The sequence below is a fragment of the Xenopus tropicalis genome, chromosome 4 (assembly GCF_000004195.4).
Source record: "Xenopus tropicalis strain Nigerian chromosome 4, UCB_Xtro_10.0, whole genome shotgun sequence".
Lineage (NCBI taxonomy): Eukaryota > Metazoa > Chordata > Amphibia > Anura > Pipidae > Xenopus > Xenopus tropicalis.
Window position 1 is genome coordinate 51,373,558 of NC_030680.2, and position 22,772 is coordinate 51,396,329.

Genomic DNA, 22,772 nt, shown 5'->3' on the forward strand with positions numbered 1-22,772 from the left:
AGCATAGGGCAGGCAGAGTATGGCACACACAGGTGGGGTAGGGAAGGCAGAGTATGGCACACACAGGCAGAGTAAGGCAAACACAGGCAGGGTAGGGAAGACAGATTATGGCAAACACAGGCAGGGTAGGGAAGGCAGATTATGGCAGGTTTTTGCTGTACTACCACCATTAATATGGCTATGGTAATGCAATAACATGGGTGTGGTTTCAAGTGGGTGTGGTTTTAAAAAGGGGAGTGGTCAAAACTAGCTTTCATTATCGGCCCTCCACCACGGAGGCCAGAAAAATTCCGTCCCTCTGTACCACAGAAGAAGACAGCACTGATGTAGAAGATAAAGGCAAATAATTCAAAAACTATAAAAAAAAAATAAATAATCAAGACCAATTGGAGTGTTGCTAGGAATAGGACATTCTATAACATGCTAAAAGTTAATGTAAGGTGAACCACCGCTTTAAAGCCAGTACCACTGCTGTATAGAATATACACTATCAGCAGCACATACTCTGCAGTTTTAGAGCCTACAGCACCATACAGATATCACTCACCCATCCAGAACATGTCAGTCTCACAGCTCACATCAGGATCAATTCACAGCACATCTTATCCTAACTGGCCCTACTTTTGCAAGGCCAAAGTATGTAGCACTTACCATCCATCTCTGGGGATCTCTGACTGCCGAAAACTGAGCACATTTTTCCCAAGTGAAAGAAAATATTCTCTGCTAGGTTTAGACTGCTCAGACACCGTTCATACAGGCACAGAAATGATGCAATGGAAAATGCTACAGACTTCAATAATATGTAATTTTCTGAAGGATTTGGTATAAGTGTTTCTTGGGGAATAATTAATGCCTGCACTAAACTAAGCCTTCATTTTTGGGTGCAGCAGTAGCATGAAAAATGTAAAAAGCAACAGAATGACCAAATAATTCATCATCGTCATAAACCGTGTATAAACACAGATGATTTCATCTTACGTAAGCCATTGCAAGCCACTGCTTTCTTTAAAAATGTATTTGTATATGTATTTTTGCATTAAAAGGCTTATGGCTATTCACCAACTGAATATTTCAGTTGAAAGAGTGCCCAGAACCACCAATGGTACCTCACATTTAATGAAATGGGAAACATACCACAATGCTGGTACTGGTGCTTTTCACTCCAAAAACAGTAAGAATTCTGGGTTGAAAAATACAGTGCCAGCTCCACTGAAAAAAACACTTCAGTGTTTTTTAAGTGGAGAACCCCATTTATTGCTCCATATGCTTCCCACATGGTGTCTCTAATTTGATACCATTAGTGCCAGTAATAGGCAAGTAGAATACTGACAGCCACTGATCTCTGCTGGGGGGCAGGAGGTGGTCAAAAAGCTAGTGTATCAGGTAGTGATTTACCAGTTAAAGTGCAAATGATAACAAGGCTTAGCTAAGGCACAGGAAACAGACACATGAAATTTTAGTATTAACAGTATTAATTTTGCAGAAAATAACATTATTAAAGCAACCATAAGCAAAAAATAAACCATAAGGGCTCAGAGCCCTAAATCATTAAAGGGCAAATATGTCCAATGCAGAGTACATCACCATTATTCAAGTAAGGCTCACAGCCCAAATAACATCCCACTGACTGACTTTGTGGAGAGATGAGTACAGCTTTTCTATGCAGAAGAACTGTAGTGAGAGGGGCATTTACTAAAGTTTAAGCTGCTACTTAAAGGGGCACTTTGGGCAGTAATTAAAACATATTGGCATATTAGTTTATTATGTCTAGGGGACTGCCACTAATAAACCTCATGTCTCTAATAGATAGAGCCCTTTAGTGCCATATTTATAATGAAAAGATAGTGAATGCATGATACCTGTCAGTAGTAAATGTGGAGGTTGTAGTTCAGCAACACTACATAATTCTAAAGTTTAATAATAACAGTCGGATAATGTCCAGATGCTAGGCATGATGTGTTTGAATAAACTGAAGTAGACCTGGTCGTCTTTATAAAACAAACGTTTTGGTAAAACAAAATAAAAAGAGAAAAGAATCAAAAGAGACTTGCACAAGGTTGCACAGAAGTGATATGAAGGAAAGCAGGCTACCTTGCTTCAACATTACCTGTCTAAACCAGCCAAGACAATCTCTTTCCACTTTGGTGGCACCGATATGTGTGACATTTGCGCTTGTTCTTTAGAAAAAGAACATATTCTGCTAGATTCCATACAGTGAGTAATCCACACTATTTCTGTGCATTTTATTATGAGCTGATGAGCCAGTCCATTTCAGGGAGAGGGGGGTGTAATCATATAAGAATGCATTCTCAGTTATCTCAAACAGTTCTTGGCACAAAAGACAATTTTTCCAGGTACAAGTGTGCTTGGTATAAGGCAATGACTGTACTACTGTTACAGTTAAAGGTAATTATGCCCTTTTTAATAGTTTTTACTTAATTTAAATGTCACATAAAATAATTTTTCAAAATGTAAAGCATGGCTGACTTCTTTCTCTGTATAATAGCAATTAAAAATACAGTAGGGTGTCTATAATGCTTGTCGCTAAAGAGGCATTCTTTATAGCAGTGCTGTCCAACTGGCGGCCCGTGGGCCGCATGTGGCCCGTGACCCCCCTCTGTGTGGCCCCCCACTTGTCTGGCTGCTTTGATGGCTTACCTTTGAGTAAGCTTTAAATGGTATCAGTACTGAGATTAACTGGCCCCCTGCATGGTTCTCACCTCAGATTCAGGCTGTAATCCCTCTGTATTGTTTAAACATGTAATCCCCTGTGTTTTTCACACCTTTTAATACCTGCATTGTTCACCCCCTGCAGTGTTCACACCTCAGGCTCAGGCTGTAATCACCCCCATTGTTCACTTCTTCACACCTCAGTACTGTAGGTACCTATGTAGGTACTGCCTGGACTATGCTGCCTGTGTGTATGGCACACACAGGGAGCATAGGGCAGGGAGGGTATGGTACACACAGGCAGGGTAGGGCAGGCAGAGTATGGCTAACACAGGGAGCATAGGGTAGGCAGAGTATGGCACACAAAGGCAACATAGGGCAGGGAGGGTATGGTACACACAGGCAGGGTAGGGCAGGCAGAGTATGGCACACACAGACAGCATAGGAAAGGCAGAGTGCTGCCTGTGTGTGCCATACTCTGCTTGCCCTATGCTGCTTGTGGGAGGTGAACCTGGCAGGGGTTTGTGGGAGTTTGTTAGCAGTTGGAAATAGCCATTAAATGGTCCCTAAGGTGTGTAATTATGTACTGGGGGTTGCTCTGCTATCCACAGGGGAGGAGAAGGCATATGGAATTTAAGGGTATATCTTAATATGACATAATTCTTTCACATATGAATGATGGTTGATATCCCCACAGTAAGCACCAAGCATTTGGGATTTTGCTGTGCTACCACCATTGTGATAAAATAGGTGTGGTTTGAAGTGGGTGTGGTTTCAAAAAGGGGAGTGGCCAAAACTGGCTTCCATTAGCGGCCCTCCACCATGTATGCTAGAGAAATTCTGGCCCTCGGCACCGCAGAAGTTGGACAGCACTGCTTTATAGCATGGGGAATATCCAACTAGAGGCCCATGGGCCAGATATGGCTATCCAAGAGCTCCCATAATGCATTATATGACATCATAGGGTTGATTCATTAAAGTGCGATAACGCTTATTGCATGCTTTTTTGTGTTAAAATAGACGCGGAAAAAAACGTGCTATTTGCTTAAGTATTATCGCATGGATTAAGTCGCATATCGCGTGTGTTAATTAGCGCGCAACTGCATGCGTTAATTTTACCGCATTGCATTAATTAGCACGCAGAAATAATACTAACGCATGATTCACAAACACTTAGACGCGCTAAATATCGCATTAGTCAATGCGAAAAATAACACCTACTTGGGGCAGGCGGTAATTATAGAAAAGTACAGTTCATGAGCTTTTGGCAACACAATATGGACTTTGCAGTGGGATTTATTCAAGTATGTGTTGGCCCTAGAGTGATGCAGCCTCCAGTTTGCAGGGAAATGGTCATTTTCACAAAAAGTAGTTTTACGAACGTAAGGGTGTGTATAGCTAATATGGCGTGCACGCGAAAAGTAGCACACGCGGCAAGTAGCACGCTGCCTTAAGTAGCGCGCATTGCGTCAAATACCTCACGAAAATAGTCTTCGCGACTTTAATAACGCAAACAGCATCGCGTCTAAATTAACGCAAATATCCTATTAGTGAATCGTGCATTAAGACGCGAAAAATAAGACGCATGCTATAAATAGCGCTCGTTTTAACGCACCTTAGTGAATCAGCCCTCATTTCTTTTAGGGACGCACCAAATCCACTATTTTGGGATATGGGCAAACCACAAATCCTTCATGAAAGATTCAGGCAAATACTAAACAGAATCTGAATCTTAATTTGTATATGCAAATCAAGTTACCCAACAACCAAAAGAACTGCATGCGCAGCGTATGGCGAAAAAATTTCAACTTCCGTGTTTATGTGACAAAAAGTCACATGATTTTATGGATTTGGGCAAATCTGAATCCTGCAGAAAAAGGCAGAATTCCAAATAGAATCCTGGAATTGGTGCATCCCTAATTTCTTTTCAAATTCACAAAATCCACAAAATAGTGGTATAGTGGATAACCAGACCAATTCATGGACTACTGAACAGTACTGGTCTAGACATTTGTTAAATGGAAGCACAGGCCACCATTAGCCAAAAATAAATTATTGAATGTTCTGATTCTAAACTCTATAATCTATGCTCGCACTTTAGAGCAGCTAAAAAAAAGCCTTTACATAACCTGAGTTGCTCCCCAGCATTGCATCACAATATGCCCAAATATGACAACATTTCCTTTTACTTCATTATTACAGAGGTAGGGCAGCAGGGTTAGTGGCTGCCTACTTTCTCTTTTAGGCTGTATGGAGGCAACTGCTGAACAGAAAGTGGGGCAGCCACCAGTCCAGTTGCCTGTTATTATGAGGAACAGCACTTAGATTTGTATTAAGGCACACTGTTGGTGCAGCTTGGAAGGAGGAAGAGATGCCACTGCAGTTGACCCAGGTTACGTAAATAGGTTTTGTTTTTCCTTTTGCTGTTGTTATTCAGGCCTCACGTTCATATCATATTTACCCTGACCTCAGCCATTTGGAAAAAGAATGCTCTATAGGGTTACAAATAAATGTAAAAAGGCAATAAATATATCAGCTCTACGTCACTTCTATTTTTTCATTTCAAACATGTCTTCACAGAAAGGATTTAACCTGAACAAACCAAATGCAACCATTTAGTCTGAAAATACAGACTTAACTTGTTAGACAAGTTACCTCCAATCCCATAACAGCTGACAACAAGAACACTGCCGCAATGCTGCTTTGACATCCTTACCCCGGCGGTTTCACAACAGTTCACACTTCCAGTCATGAAGGATTAACACCTGCATCAATAAGAATCATGGTACCATTGTGACTGGATCATACCTTCTTATACCTGTCAGTTTCAGCCAACACCTAACTGAATAAGTTCAATGGAACCATTATGATTGCATGCCTGTGACTGTACTACCCTCAAGGGTTTAAAAGCTGGGGAATTCCCTACCAGTCATTTGAACTGAAGAAGCCACTCGGATGAGTGGTGAAACGTTATCAAGAAGAAAAAAAAAAACAACTCAGAAAGGTCCAGTTGTTTTAGACTTAATTCTAGTAGATACTGTATATTATGACTTGGATGAATGAGAATCTTTATAGACAATAAGGGAATAGGGATGTAGAGTTTTAGTAAATTGCTAAATTGCTGGCAAATTTGTATTTTTGGTGATAATACACTAAATTTAAACTTTTCCATTAGTAAATATACCCTATTGTGTTTGTATTCATTAAAGTGTGTCGCCCTTACATTTTCCAGCACAGATCTGATCAGTACAGTGGAACATCTATGCTGGCATAGACTTACTGTATCTATACAGAGTACAACATAGCTGTAATGTTGCTTTAACTGTGGATTGCCATATATTGCCCCATGTTATTTGACACACTGTTGAAACCATCTTGGCTTTTCGTATAGGAATAAACACAATATGGTGGTTAGGAGCTTGTGGAAATCCTACTTAAGCAAAGCTAAAGCTAAGTGCAAATAGAAATATGGAAAATGAATATCAATTTATATCTAAATCTTTCTATTCAGCAAACCCCTGCAAAAAGAGGTGTAATATGATGAAGATGAAAAGATGCCCCATAATAAGGTATTTATTACATGAAGTATCTCACTGTACCCCATTCCCATGCAGTATAAATACTGGTGGCCACTATACTGGGGGCTCTCAGATATGGCGAGTTAGGAAATATATACTATCATGTTTGGACATGGTTGCTGAGCTTCCATTAAGTGCTAGATAGGGCATTACTTAACATGCAGTATAATTATTAGCAAAGATGGATCAGATAGCAGGCAGTTATATTTAGCAGTTGTCAGTGACCTACAGAGCTGCTTTCTGTTTGACTTGTCAGTGTCGCAGATGTGTGCGCTTTCTCTCCAGGACAGGTTCAATGTATAGAAGCAGGTATGGCAGCCTCGACTGGAGCCAGGACAGGTCATGTTCTGTTGCCATGGCAGCTTCACAATAATTTTCGGTACAAAGAGAGAAAGACTTCCCAGATAAACACACACAACATGACAAAGAGCGTTTGGAAATGTCACAGAAAAGACTGTTTGTCTTATTTAATAGATCATTGCTTCTCTAGGATGTCAAATTTAGATTAGGATCAAAACAACTGTCTTATTTTGAACCATTTTCTGATGTTTACTCTGGCAGCAAAGCAAATTACAACAAAATTACAAATGCTTCGTTTCTCCAACTCCAACAAAATTTACCATATGTACTTTGATTTATTCCTAAAAAATGATGATACATTTGCCTGGCACATTAGTAAAAAGTGTTAAAGAGAAAATATGTCCTGTTGATAAGTTGTGTTCATCATATATTTTCCAATAGTTGCCCTATCATATTGTTTGTGCAGCACATTTCTTCCCTTTTCTTTGCTTTTATAAATGACAGTGGAAGCTGCCATACTTCTTTGCTTTCTCAATACTACATTGCATATCTATAAAGGTTTGTCAGAATATTGCAGGGAAAAGCACTACTGCTGCTTTGAAAACCACAGTGTGCCATTTACAATGACAGCTGCACAATTTTATGGAAATGTGTAGCTGAGTGCAGAATTCTGGCATAATAAGTGGCATTAACTTGAAAAAGTTACAATATAACCCCATCACACAGCATTTAGGCTAGAGCCACACCAGGCAGATATTCATCCTCTGATTAAATGAAGACCAAAAATCCTCCTGGTCAGGTGCGGGCCAAGCCGAAGTCTCTTTGACTTCATTGTATTATTACCCAGTCTGAGACAGTATAACATAATGGTGATATTTTAGGAATCTAATATAAAAAACCTGCACACTGTACAAGTGTGCAGCTGACTTGCATCAGTTCCTAGCATAAGCAATATGTGTAGTGGATACTCGTGGGGTCATTAATGCCTGCATCAGGCATTAGTAAATGGGCCCCTAGATCTGTATGTCCAGAAACTCTGCCAAATCAAATAATGAACAAAAAAGGCACCACATTCAGGGCTTTAAGTGAGAACCTTACCTCAGGTGGAAGGGAGCAGTCAGTTACCCGGGGTGGCAAAAAGCTGCCTTGGTAACTTTAAAAGCTGAATTTTCATTTTTAAAAATAAAAATTTGGTTCTGCTGGTGCAGAGACAGCAGACATACCTAATTTCATAGAAAACATATGTTTTACTGTGATCGCTGGGACCAATTCCCCACACCCCCTAGGCCAGCTATCCCCAACCAGTTGCTCTTGAGCAACATGTCACCAACCCCTTCGATGTTGCTCCCAGTGGCCTTAAAGCAGGTGCTTATTTTAGAATTTCTGGCTTGGAGGAAAGATTTGGTTGCATAAAAAGCAGGCGTACAGCTATGGGATCCCTTATCCAGAAAGCCGTTATCCAGAAACTTCCGAATTACGGAAAGGCCATCTACCATTGACTCTATTATAAGCAAATAATTCAAATTTTTAAAAATGATTTCCTTTTTCTCTGTATTAATAAAACAGAACATTGTACTTGATCCCAACTGAGATATAACTAATCATTATTGGAGGCAAAACAAGCCTATTGGGTTTATTCAGTATTTCAATTTAACATTTAAATGATTTTTAGCAGACTTAAGTTATGGAGATCCAAATTACAGAAAGATCCTTATCCAGAAAACCCCAGGTCCCATTCATTCTGGATAACAGGTCCCCTACCTGTACTGCCCAAACAGAACATCCTGTCGGCTGCCAGTCCACATAGGGGCTACCAAATAGCCGATTACAGCACTTTTTGACACCCCCAGGTGCTAGTGTTGCTTGCCAGCTCTTTTCACATTTGAATGTGGTTCACAGGTAAAAAGAGTTGGGGTATCTGCCTTTGCCAACAGTGTAATACCCCCCCCCCCCCATTTTGTTCCATTGCGGCTTGTGCATAGATTCTCTGAAAAACATAGGAAACACAATTAAGACTTGTTTTTCCTATCACTTTACAAAATAACAAGATGAGGAGGGGGTTAAATGATGCTGTAAGAATGGTTCCTATTGGTCAGGGGTTGGGAAATGGTTCCAGTGAGTGAGAGGCAGACTATCATGATTTCTTTGCAATAAGAAGAATCATGTATGCAGGGGCGTAACTACAGAGGAAGTGGTCCTGTGGACCAAGTAATGTAGTACAGATCATAGCTATCCCCTCGCCCAATGTACATTATTTAAAGGACAAACACAATGAACACAGGGAAACATGGGTCTTGCATCAGGTGACTTGTATGAATTTCCATGATAATCAGCACCTTGCTGTTCCGCGCTCCTTATCTCAGTCATAAGAGCTGTATTTTACATGTACAGGCTTCAAGCTCAGCATGTCAAAGACACAGTTTCCCCAATGCCAGTTAAGATATCTCCATCCCCAAATATATGTGACCATCTTTCATCTACTTTAACCTTGAAACTATCTTTAGATCATTTTGTGCTTAACTCATCACTTCAAAGACACCACTCATTGTCCAGCACTGCCACACATAGGAAAAGGCTTGGGTAGACCCAGTAGATGCCAAATCTAATCAAGCAACTAGTAGCTTGCTTAGTTTAGGAAGGAAAACATGATATTATGCCTGATGGGATAATTACATTTCTGTTGCTTGATTACCCCTTGCTCCACTCTCCCATCACTGCGTGCTTGACCATCACATACCACTAAAATGTATGTTCTACCTACTAAGGATAATCAAGGGAAGTACCTGCATCTTGTACTGGTTTAGCATACGACTGTTTTTCGGTGTATAAAATATGCATCAGCTGGAATTTAGATTTAAAAGTTGATAGAAAAATGGTTATTCCAGAAAGCTAAATGGTTTTTCTGGCTTTAAGTTCTGTTGTCTTAATCACTGAATGCTAAATAGCAACCAAATGCTATGTGTTTGATCTACTAAGACAGGATGCATATTATACCAATTCAGTTGCCCTTAGCAACCAATTGGTTCTTTGTTTGTATTTTCTAACTTGTAGGTAGGTGGCTGATCTAATTCCTGATTGGTTGCTAGAGGCAACTGCACCAGTGCAATTTATTAAGTATGTTATTAAATCCACTTTTAGATTGTAAGCTCTTGGGTGCAGAACCCTTTCTCTATTAACATTTTGCAACTGTAACCATGCACTGAAACTGATGAAATTTATATATATGAATATATATATTATAATATACAATAATACTACTACTAATAATAATAATATAATAATTAAAAAAAAATAAAATCCGACGTTTCAGTTCCCACTGGAACTTTCCCTGATTGTTGTCCCTAATGAAAGTTCCAGTGGGATCTGAAACGTCGGACAAAATAAAAACCTCACTTTTTACACTCCATCTGATGTCTCCAGTATGAAAATTCCTGTGAATGCCGTCATCCCCTTCTTATTTATTTATATATATATATATATATAAAAGAAATCTGTTATGTCTTATATTTATATCTCTCACTTTGTAAAGTGCTATATGACTAATAATTATAATAATATTTATCAACCCCATATCAAAACCTAAGGTTTCTCCGTATATACATATGCTCCTATAGGGAAACCACTTGTTATCACTACTCATGGGATACCCTGTGCTAGTTTTGACAAAAGGTTTTGGGATCACAAAGGATTACAGTTGGTTTTTAAGTCAGAACATCCAGTTAGCCAATGCATACAGTGAGTTTGGGAGCTTTGTGGCTGATTCATAAGTGGAAGAAGTCAGCATTTCCCCATAAAAAAATATTTTCCTTTGTAAACTGCTCACTCATTTTTTAAAAGCCATATGAGCAATGAGTGCTAAAGGGGCCATACACCTCTATGGTCACTAGGCAACAGGAGGATAAGGAGTAATACACATACAATACACATTTAACGTTCAATATTCAACTAAAGCATTTCATTACTAAAATTAATGTTTCTTAATCTCAATTACTTATTTTTTTTTTTACACACATTTATCTCATTCAAGATTATGTAATAAGCAGTATACATACATACATGCACCAAATTCAGTATTTTTGGATTTGGCTGAACCCCGGGTACGAATTCATAAAAGATTCAGCCAAACGAAATCCTAATTTGCATATGCAAACTCTGATTTGGATCTGCTTAAGAGAAATGCGCGCACAAGGATATTAATGAGCTGGCTTGAGTGCAGAGACGTGCAAATCAACTGGTAAAGGGGATGGAAGATTTAAACTATGAGGTTAGACCCGCGGTTCTCAACCTGTGGGTCGGGACCCCTTTGGGGGTCGAATGACCCTTTCACAGGGGTAGCCTAAGACCTTAGGAAAACACATATTTCTGATGGTCTTAGGAATAATTTTAAGGTTGGGGGTCACCACAACATGAGGAACTGTATTAAAGGGTTGCGGCATTAGGAAGGTTGAGAACCACTGGGTTAGACTGTCATGGTCGGGGTTGTTCTCTCTCGAAAAAAGGCGCTTGCGAGGGGACATGATAACTCTGTATAAGAACATTAGAGGAGATTATAGGCAGATAGGGGATGTTCTTTTTTCCCATAAAAACGATCAATGCATCAAAGGCCACCCCTTTAGATCAGAGGAACAGAGTTTTCATTTAAAGCAGCGTCTGTGGTTTTTCACGGTGAGGGCAGTAAGGTTGTGGAATGCCCTTCCTAGTGATGATGTGATGGCAGATTTTATTTCTTTAAGAGGGGCCTGGATGAGTTCTTGAACAAGCATAGTATCCAAGGCTATTGTGATACTAAAATCTACAGTTAGTATTGATGTTGGTATATAAGGTTTATGTATGTGAGTGTATAAATAGGTCAGTATAGGTTTGTGTGTGCTGGACTCTAGTCTTTTTTAAACCCTATGTAAGTATGTAAATATGTGGATTTGTGCTGAAAAAGGCCAAATCTTGCCCCAATCCTAAACTGAATCCATTCTGACATCCATTGTTGTTACTAATTAAGCCTAACAACCAAATAACAGGTAATATTCCCAGACAGAAAGCTATGCTTTAACTGTATATAACTAAAAAAACACAAAAAAAGAATAAAGAACAATTGTCTTGGAATGCCACTGCCCCTGTCCAATATAAGTAAGGATACTAACTCTAAAGGAAACTATATACAATTACATTGTTGTCTAAATAGTAATAACAGCGGGTACTATCTACATGTACAGATTTGCTCACAGGCATTTTGCACTGAGATTAGTAGAACAGCACCATTTACAGGTAAAAAAAATAAACACTGTTGTTCTGGTACAGCATAAAACATGGCAATGCAGTCCACTACAAATAAAAAGGCAAAGCATTATTCTACCCAAGAGTACTATAATTCCCCTTGAAGTAAAATAAAATTTTAAAAAAGCTTTTGCAACAAATAATGTATATCTTCCATTTAATAAGACTTGAAAATAGGATATTGGGTGACTTCTTGGTTTTAGGTCAGATAAGAGCATGTGCTATAAACATGAGATCTGGGAGTACAGCTGGATATGCTATATTTAGCAGTGATTTGTACAGCACTCTTTATGTTCAGAATGCAGCTCTGCAATGCTCATCTGTTAATATTTTACATAATATATGTGGCAAACTAAAGTTTTAGTGAAGTTTTCTGTGTATTACTATTATCTCCAGATTATTATAGCGACATGGTGATTCCAGAACCAGTGTTTTTAACAGATAATTAAAGAATAAAGCTTTACAGTAACAGCAATTAAATATATATTTTCTCTACCTAACTATCCAGGCTCACTTTTTGTGAGACGTATACAGTAGGCATGAGCGAATCTGTCCCGTTTTGCTTTGCCGAAAATTTTGTGAATCTTTCAAAAGATTGGCGAAACTGCGGAAATGGCAAAAATGTTCCACTAGGAAAAAAATGATTGCGTGCATCATTTTTCTTCGAAGTGAAAGTCAAAAAAATATGCATACTTTTTTTTGCCACAGGCGACAATTCTCTTACATAGGTGACAATTACATTTAGTACGATTTTCTAACCGTGCGTGGGCTCCAAATTACCAAACGACTAAAGTTGTTTAGTCAATTGGACAAGTTAGAATATTTTGGTTGCCCCCTGAGTCAATACTTTGCAGAACCACCTTTTGCTGCAATTACAGCTGCCAGGCTTTTAGGGTATGTCTCTACCAGCTTTGCACATCTAGAGACTGAAATCCTTGCCCATTCTTCTTTGCAAAACAGCTCCAGCTCAGTCAGATTAGATGGACAGCATTTGTGAACAGCAGTTTTCAGATCTTGCCACAGATTCTCCATTGGATTTAGATCTGGACTTTGACTGGGCCATTCTAACACATAGATATGTTTTGTTTTAAACCATTCCATTGTTGCCCTGGCTTTATGTTTAGGGTTGTTGTCCTGCTGGAAGGTGAACCTCCGCCCCAGTCTCAAGTCTTTTGCAGACTCCAAGAGGTTTTCTTCCAAGATTGCCCTGTATTTGGCTCCATCCATCTTCCCATCAACTTTGAGCAGCTTCCCTGTCCCTGCTGAAGAGAAGCACCCCCAGAGCATGATGCTGCCACCACCATATTTGACAGTGGGGATGGTGTGTTCAGAGTGATGTGCAGTGTTAGTTTTCCGCCACACATAGCGTTTTGCATTTTGGCCAAAAAGTTCCATTTTGGTCTCATCTGACCAGAGCACCTTCTTCCACATGTTTGCTGTGTCCCCCACATGGCTTGTGGCAAACTGCAAACTGGACTTCTTATGGTTTTCTGTTAACAATGGCTTTCTTCTTGCCACTCTTCCATAAAGGCCAACTTTGTGCAGTGCACAACTAATAGTTGTCCTATGGACAGATTCCCCCACCTGAGCTGTAGATCTCTGCAGCTCGTCCAGAGTCACCATGGGCCTCTTGGCTGCATTTCTGATCAGCGCTCTCCTTGTTCGGCCTGTGAGTTTAGGTGGACAGCCTTGTCTTGGTAGGTTTACAGTTGTGCCATGTTCCTTCCATTTCTGAATGATCGTTTGAACATTGCTCCGTGGGATGTTCAAGGCTTTGGAAATCTTTTTGTAGCCTAAGCCTGCTTTAAATTTCTCAATAACTTTATCCCTGACCTGTCTGGGGTGTTCTTTGGACTTCATGGTGTTGTTGCTCCCAATATTCTCTTAGACAACCTCTGAGGCCGTCACAGAGCAGCTGTATTTGTACTGACATTAGATTACACACAGGTGCACTCTATTTAGTCATTAGCACTCATCAGGCAATGTCTATGGGCAAATGACTGCACTCAGACCAAAGGGGGCTGAATAATTACGCACACCCCACTTTGCAGTTATTTATTTGTTAAAAATGTTTGGAATCATGTATGATTTTCGTTCCACTTCTCACATGTACACCACTTTGTATTGGTCTTTCACGTGGAATTCAAATAAAATTGATTCATGTTTGTGGCTGTAATGTGACAAAATGTGGAAAAGCTCAAGGGGGCCGAATACTTTTGCAAGCCACTGTAGAGTAATGGTATAATGGCCTGCACAGCAACATGCAGGTCCCTGGTTTAACTCCAGACAGGATGTCACACTGGCAGACAGCGGGCACTCAAAGTTTTGGAAATATAATGTGCTGTAGGGGGCTATAACAATTGCACTGCCTGTCTAAGGTACTGGGGTCCAGAATTTATAGTGAGGGACTGAGGGTCCAGTAGATGGAATATTCTGCTGACAGTATGGCAGACCCAGTCTGAAAAGAAACTACTATTCTAGAGACCCATTAATATTGTTTTTCAAGTCCACATGCTCAAACCATTTCCAATCTGTCACAGTGCAATGTGTGACATTTGTACATACACTCCCACACACCTTTAATTGCACCCACACATGTGCAAATGCACTCACTCATGTCTAACATGATTTTACGCACAGAAATCACATGGCTCAAGTGCACCAAAAAGGTCAGTTCCCATATATGAATATTTAGCCCAGAATAACAGACATTGTATGTCCCTAGTCATGAACAAAACCAGCAGTGTGGAGTGGAACACAGTCTATTCCTGGTATGGGAATGCTTAGCAGGGGCATTCAAAGTTGTGTTTAAGGGCATGAAAGATGCTACTGTTCCCAATGTTTTCCCAAAGACATGTGAAAACAACCACGCCTATACTAAAAGGAGACTAGGGTCTGCACAAAATGCCTTCTTGAACTGTCTACACCGGTTTATGTCTGCTAGTTCTATATATAGAAAGCTTCATTTACCTTTATTTTCCAAGTAAATGAAAAGGTTTGTGAAGAAACTGTACTACAGGCAGTGTAATTCTATAAAGCAACTGGATGTTTTTAATGACTGGTTAAATGAAAGTGTATTTCATTTACATACAGATTTTTTTTCAATGCAGAAAACACACAGCAAATGAATAAGAAAAGGCACAATGTCCACAGAATGTGAGCCACAGTTACTAAGCAACAGAAGATTGTTAGACCGTCCATGTTCACATCACAAATGTCACGAGGTCATCACTGAAAAGGGAGATTTTTTTTTTTCGGTCTTTGTAAAAAAAAAATATGCGAAAAAAGGCATAAGATAACTATGGCATCAGCATGACATTAAGGGATGATTTATAAATATTTGCAATAAGAAACCATCAATGGAAACATTATAGAAAATGTCCCTTATTAATATCTTTACCTATATGGAAATAAAAAAGATTGTATAAAGTTATTTAAATGCTTTGATTGAGCAATAAAATAAAGCACAAGTGAATAAAAGTATAGAAAGTAAAGCTTGCTTTCTTAATAGATCATCTATGACACTAAAATATGCAATGCAAAAATGCAAAGAAAACCGAAGTGCATTTCAGACTCCAGTCCAAAATGTAATTATTTCAAATATAAAAGGAAATAATTGAAAAAAGCACAAGAAAAGAAACTTGGAGAAGTAATAAATACAGATAAGGTGATTAACTCACTTTTTAGCTGTGCTATCAGTACATCAGCAAAAACAACACACCATTGCTCTCAGGTGCCAAGATTGAGGTTAAGAGACAATATTATATACAGCAAGGGTAGGCTCACAATGATTAAAAGACATAGTAAGGTATTAATAAGTATAAATTCAGTACTGTCTAATGAAAGCACTAGTAGCATATAAACATTATTCATACACAATAGCATGCCTGTAACTGAAGTTTGTTACAAGGACAAATGTTTTTTTTAAGCTGGAGTCCTAAAGCATTCTGTAATGTGTTTGCTTGATGCCTGATCTGAATGAGAGACTGCCCTGTGTACCAATCCCCACCCCTTCCATTAGAGGAACAAACATATATTGTGAGTGTGAGTATTTGATCACTCCTATTGAGCAACTGAGCCAATGAGAAAGTGAAAATAAAATTATTCTGAATAAAGGTCTGAAAAACAATGCATTGTTTTCTTAAGTTTAAGAAAGTCTTGTATACCCTTTATGGAAAATTAAATAAGGGATGCCTAACATCTCATTTTTGTCTATAAAATATGAGGAATCATTCTGTGCACAGAGAATATTTACAGTACATATTTTTGTTTATGGGTAGGATTGTAGTGCAACCGATTTCTGCTTGAATTATGAATTAAAACTATTTAATTGTTATTTTTTTTTCTTTTTGTGGTAATTGCTAAGTTATAGACCCTAATAACTAGTGAAAGGTGAATAGAAGAGGGCCAGCAAAGAAATAGATCATAATAAATATCCTTAACAATAAAAAGCCTCTGCAATGTGTTTCAATACACCATGGTCACTCCAAAACATTCTTTAATGACAAGTTGGAGAGAGATCCAATTCTTCTTCAGAGTGTCCCCCTGCCCACTTGAGACAAGTGAAGATTTAGAGAAATTTGACCCCACAGGACTGAGCGTGGGGTCTGCTTCCTTCATTGCTGCATATAAATCCCTACTCTTATACCTCAGAGCTGGCAAGAAGCAGGGATTTATAAGCAAAAATAGAGGAAGCAGACCCAACGTCCAGGCGCGATTGTGGGATCTGCTTTCTTTATTGTTACAACACCTGTTAAACGCAGGACTTCCAAAAAAAATAAAATATAAGTATTTTTTTTTTTTACACAAACATGCCTGATTTCACAAGTTGAAAGTAAACCATGATAAATCATTTCCCAGCATTCCTTAGGCTCACGGTTGTAATGCAATACCTCCCTTAGCTTCCTTCATTGTGAAGTGAGGGATTGTGGGACTTAACTTCCTCTGCTTTTCATCGTGGGTGGTGCACTGATTCTCTGGACAGCAGAGGAACTTCAAGTCCCAGAATCCATCTGAGAACAGAGACAGACATGTCTGTGTAAAAAACTAAATTTAGATTTATTTCTGGAAGTTCAGAAAAGTGTTTATGCATCTTGTCTACATCAGCCCAAGTGAATAAGGTCGTGTCAAAAATGGGGTATATTTTACCATTAAAAAAGTATATAAAGACAATCTCCAAAAAGCTGCTAAAGCAACTTACAATTACAACATTCTTATAGGCAAACTTAAGGTAAATTTCTCTCTTATAATAGTCTCAAATATTGTTTATGAATAAGATGGGGTACCATGATAACACAGCTTTTACTGGATAAAAGATGATAAACCTATTTATAAATAGGATATATGCATTGACAGTAAATCCTACTTAAAACAAAGCTGGCCTTTAAAATATTACCCAAAATATTTTCATTTAGAGCTAAATAAATTTCTCTTGCTGTTTAACTTAAAGGAACAGTAACACCAAAAAATGAAAGTGTATAAAAATAATTAATATATTATATACTATTGCTCTGCACTGGTAAAAGTTGTGTGTTTGCTTCATAAACACTACTACAGTTTATATAAATACCCTGCTGTGTAGCCATGGGGGCAGCCATTTAAATTGAAAAAAGGAGAAAAGGCACAGGTTACTAAGCAGATAACAGATAAGTAGCAGATTCCCATTGTATTCTACACAGTTATCTGTTATCTTCTTATGTAACCTGTGCCTTTTCTCCTTTTTTCAGTTTAAATGGCTGCCCCCATGGCTACACAGCAGCTATTTCTATTAACTATAGTAGTCTTTCTGAAGCAAACACGCAACTTTAACCAGTGCAGGGCAACAGTACATTATATTTTAATTATTTTAAAACATTTTTATTTTTTAGTGTTACTGTTCCTTTAATAGATGAAGCCACAATATGCCTGACTTTCTGGTCTGGAACAGCAATACAAAGTTGTTTGATAGGCGATATTAATCTGTACCATTAACAGATAAAAGGAAGTAGAATTATATAATAAAGAGCAGCCACTGGGGCTGGGGATACAAGAAGTGACACACAGAGGAGGAATTATGACAATATTATATGCCATTTAATTCTGTTAAATATAGTTCAGAAATTACCTATTGAAATGGCTGCTTTTCCACAAAAAAACAAGAGACCATTGATTATAGAATCTACAGTGTATCAACATATGACATTGTGTGTCACAACCCACATTTCTTTCTCTTGTGATTTGGTTAATAAACACCACACCACAGAAATAAAAGAGATTCAGACATAGATGCTAACTAGTTGTCACTTTCCCTCTACACTTCAGATGATACTGACAGCTTGTGCTAAAAACACGTTTTGGGCAAAAGTTCATATATAAGATGGAGTCCTTCCAAGATCTCAGCAGTTTGCCAATCTCCCCGGGTACTGAGCTTGGCACACTGCACTGTTTTTAGGTACTTGCCTGATTTTCAAGTTGTAGCCTTCCAACTGTTGCTCATTAGAGCTCCACAAACCCAAAGGATGGATTAGTCCAGCAGGACCGGCGGGGCCGCAGCCTAGAGCGGGTATCCGTGCTGCACACAAAGCGAAATGCCCGGGGGAAGAAGAGGCAAGGGAAACGGAAACTACATTAAAGTCTATAAGATGAGAACGACCGGGCAGCCTTTGGTTAAACACCAGAATACCGGTGCGTCAGACCGTGTCATCTCCCACATATGCGTCACTGGGAAAAGTCGCACGGACACTTTCTATGGAGACTTTGCCTTGGCCATTAACACCCCGGTGATTTGGTTATAAATACACAAGAAGTAGCAGCTCTAACCCCTTCAGGTCACTTATCGCTTAAAGTACAACATAGCCCTCGCTCGCTAAAAGCAGTGAGTAGAGCGCAGTGTGCGCAGAGTGCAGTTCCACAGCGACAGAAGCTCGGTATCGCACAGTGTACATGCAGCTGAGTATGTACCAACACCCCCACTTAGGGAGCAGCACACAGATCCGAGTAGTGAGCTGACGATACGTACAAAGCACGATTCTGTAGGGTGTGAGAGCCAGGTTAGGGCACAGCGCAAAGCCTAGTAGCCACTACTCACCGCTCGATATCACAGTGCTTCCCCGAGTGCTGCCATGTGCGACACCGCCCCGGGCTCCACACACCAGGATCGCAGATCCTTCTTTCTCCTCGGCAGCTACTTGTGCGCTCAGCGATATCTCCGGGCTGCCGTGGGCGTTATCCTGCAGTCTCTCTGGACTGTCTCTCTGCCCCTGTCCCGCGTAGCCTGAGCAGCTGTCTCCTCCCTTCTGGGTGGGAATAGGAAAGCGTTTATTTGCTCATAACCCGAAGTGGCGCCAACTGCCCTGTTTGCGCTGTCACTTCTCTGTGACTCCTTCCTACTTTGCTCTGGCGCTTCCTCATCTCGCTCTTTCTTCTTGGTACCACTTCATCCTCAGGATCAACTCGATATCCTATGGCTTACTATGTGCACGTCTTAATTGGATCCCTTTCCTACCTCTAGCAGCACCCTCAACCTTCCCTTTCCAGCCGCTTTATCTACTCTATTGCCTGTTATATTCCTACCTCAAGCTCTACCCTTTCCCTCCTGCAGGTGATACTTGCACTGATCTACCTGCTTTTGCTCATCACTTATCTCCAATGCATGTGCCCCATTTTTCCTAGTTCTGCCCACCAACATGTACATTTTTATTCTGCTCCCCTTGTCAAGCTTGGCTCCTTTTCATCCCTCACTCACCTGCATACTCCTGTTACCCTCCTTTGTCTGTACTTCTCTCCATCCCAGGTATCCAAACATATCATTCCAATTAGTTTTTATTATGTATGATTTAATTCAGGTCCTCTCATATTTATAACTGCCAGGGCAGAAGAACAGTCATATATGCCTTGAGAAGCTCCCCATGAACATTGCCTGTGCATGCTATTTTAAATACACTTTTTGATTGTTTACAAAATATCTTCATGTTGCTGGTCTTTTTTGCAGTATTTAGATCTTTTTCTGTGCACCCCAGGCAAGTGATGTAGCCGCGTGCCACCCTTGGTTCATATATATTTGAAAGTTGCTTAGAATTATGAACTTTCATTAGGCAAACATTATTTTTGGGTTTGCATCCCTTTAATAATCACCAAATTCCTAACTCAGAAAAGGTGTGCTGTTACACTAGATTATTATATGGCTAATGGCTATGGCAAGATACCCCAGGGAAGCATAAAGCCAACAAAGAGTTTAGCCTACTGCAGCTTTTGCTGTGATCAAAGTCAGTTATAGTGGGAATTGCCTGCAGTCACTGCTCTTGATTATCACTGGTAAAGCACAACCTGCAAGAACCTTTCCTTGGGCAGCAGTTTACCAGGGATGAACCCTTGGAAATATAAAGGCATGTGTAAAATCACCAGTTTAAAGTTCAAGGGAACAAATCTTGTGTTTTACAATACTGAATCACTCCCCCACCAAATCCTGAATCAATATTGTTTAGGTATTGTAGTTAGAAAGCTATAATTAAATAGCAGATGTTAAAAAAAGACACAAGTCCATTTAGTTTAACCTTTTGTCCAAGCAAAACCTGCCTACAGCTAGCCAGTAAATGTTGCAGATTCACACACAGTGAGTCAGCAACTGTTTGGTCTGTGAATGGGGTACTCTGGCTACCTGCACCACTAATATCTTGGCAAAAATTGGGTAGCAGGTTTAAAAATCCAATTGGGAGAAGTACACATTGACAAGTTGGTACTGTAGTCTGAGCGAATCTGTCCTGTTTAGCTTTGCTGAAAAATTTGAGAAACTTTAAAAGGATTCGTGAAACAGCAAAAAATGAGCCAAACGTGGAAAATTACACATTTTCGCACCCGTTTTGTGAAAAAATCCGCAAATGGCAATCAGGAAATTCACCACCAGTCCATGCCAGTTATGCCTACAGATTTACAGAAAGTTGTTAGCCTGAGGGCCACAAGTTGATAATGTTGTCCTTAAAGGGTTAAAGAATGATCCAGTTGTTTGCCTGAGGGCCACATAGCAAGTGGATCTTTAAATCTATGTATGTATGTATATCTTTATTTATAAAGCGCTACTTATGTACGCAGCGCTGTACAGTAGAATACATTAATACAAACGGTATTATTAAGATAATAGATACATGCAAAGTACAACAATAAATACAGATGGATGCAAGATAAATACAGTTGCAATAAGTTAAGAGTCAAAGACACAAGAGGATAGAGGTCCCTACCCCGTAGAGCTTACAATCTATATGGGAGGGTAACTTACAGACACAAATAGGCAAATAAGTGCTGTAGGTCACCGTGGGTGACACTATAATATAAGTGCTGATTTCCAGATCAGGTGCTGGGTGAGTGCTCCAAAAGGTAGATTTTAAGTTTAGTTTTAAAAAGACTGGGGGAGGATTCTCTTCGGAGGAAGGACCCCCAAACAACGTGCCGAATCGACAGGGTTGATGAGGGTGCCATCAATAGAGATAGAAAAGGGGGGGTAGGACCAGGCTTAGGCGAAAAGATCATTAGTTCAGTTTTTGTTAGGTTCAGTTTGAGGTGGCGATGTCATCCAATTATACATAGCCAGGAGGCAGTTAGAGATTTGACTCTCAGTTTCAACTGTTAACGAAGGGGTCGACAAATAAATTTGGATATCATCAGCATACAGATAATATTTAAAGCCGAATGAACGGATAAGATCTCCCAAAGACATAGTGTAAAGGGAGAACAAGAATGGCCCAAGTACAAAGCCTTGGGGTACCCCCACATTAAGAGGAACTGGAGATGAGGTTTTGTTAGCATAGGAGACAGTGAATGAATGGTTAGAGAGGTAAGAAGAAATCCAGGATGCAGCCTGACTACGGATACCAATCGAATGCAGAATTTGTATCAGGAGGGAGTGGTCAACCGTATCAAACGCAGCCAATAGATCTAAGAGGATTAGTGTAGAAAAGTGACCTTTGGCTTTGGCAACCTGAAGATCGTTTGCAACTCCGCACAACGCCATCTCAGTAGAGTGCGCAGGCCGAAAACCAGATTGCAGTAGGTCTAATAAATTATGTGCGTTAAGAAAGTTAGTAATACGGGAGAAGACAATACGCTCTAGGATTTTGGAGGCAAGTGGTAGAAGCGAGACAGGATGGTAGTTAGAGAGACAGGACGGGTCCAGTGTGGCCTTTTTTATGGTAGGCTTGACACAGGCCTGTTTGAAGGAAGAGGGGAAACTTCCATAGGTCAGAGAGAAGTTGAAGATGTGAGTGAGAGCTGGAGTAAGTTCAGGAGCACAGTGTTTAAGCAGAGAAGAAGGCATAGGGTCAAGAGAGCAAGTGGTAAGCGGAGCCAACAAAAGAAGCCGGGAGACTTCGGAGACAGTTACGGGACCAAAAGAGCTAAGACATGCAGAAGAGGGCTGAGGAAGGAGGAGCTGGTTTGTATTAGTAGAGGGGGGAATCTGATTGCGGATGGACTCCACTTTGTTCATGAAGAAATCAGTCCTGGCCCCTTAACTTCTAGTTGAATTACAACTATTACAAAAGGGCAATCAGAGTGGTAGGGCAAGCATACTATGGACACACATGCAGCTGGGGCAGGCAAAGTATGGCACATACAGGCAGCATAGGGCAGGCAGAGTATGGCACACACAGGCAGCATAGGGCAGGCAGAGTATGGCACACACAAGCAGTACAGGACAGGCAGAGTATGGCACATACTATACAACAGGCCTCTGGTCACTAGGGTCTGGAACCAGCCATGTGTAAAGGCCTCACAACCTGGAATGCCCATCTCTAATCCCTGGCTGATAAGAGCCATGCCATGTGGGGGAGTGAAGTGAAAGCCCACGTGGGAGTGACTTAGAGTTCACATTGGGACCCATCATAGGTGATGTGGAGGTAACACCATAACCCAAACTCACAAACATTTATTGTCCCAGAACCCATACCATTTATACTAGAGGTACCAAAACCTGAGTACATGTTT

General features: G+C 40.0%; 1 protein-coding gene across 1 annotated transcript in view; it reads right to left on the reverse strand.

Moving 5' to 3' along the window:
- cpne2 (copine II) overlaps positions 1-19,292 on the reverse strand; it is a 63,435-nt gene extending 44,143 nt beyond the window's left edge. Inside the window, exon 1 of the mRNA XM_004913481.4 lies at positions 18,886-19,292. The gene's annotated coding sequence lies outside the window, so the exon portion shown is untranslated. The remainder of the gene's footprint in view (positions 1-18,885) is intronic.
- Between the last annotated feature and the right edge of the window lie 3,480 nt (positions 19,293-22,772).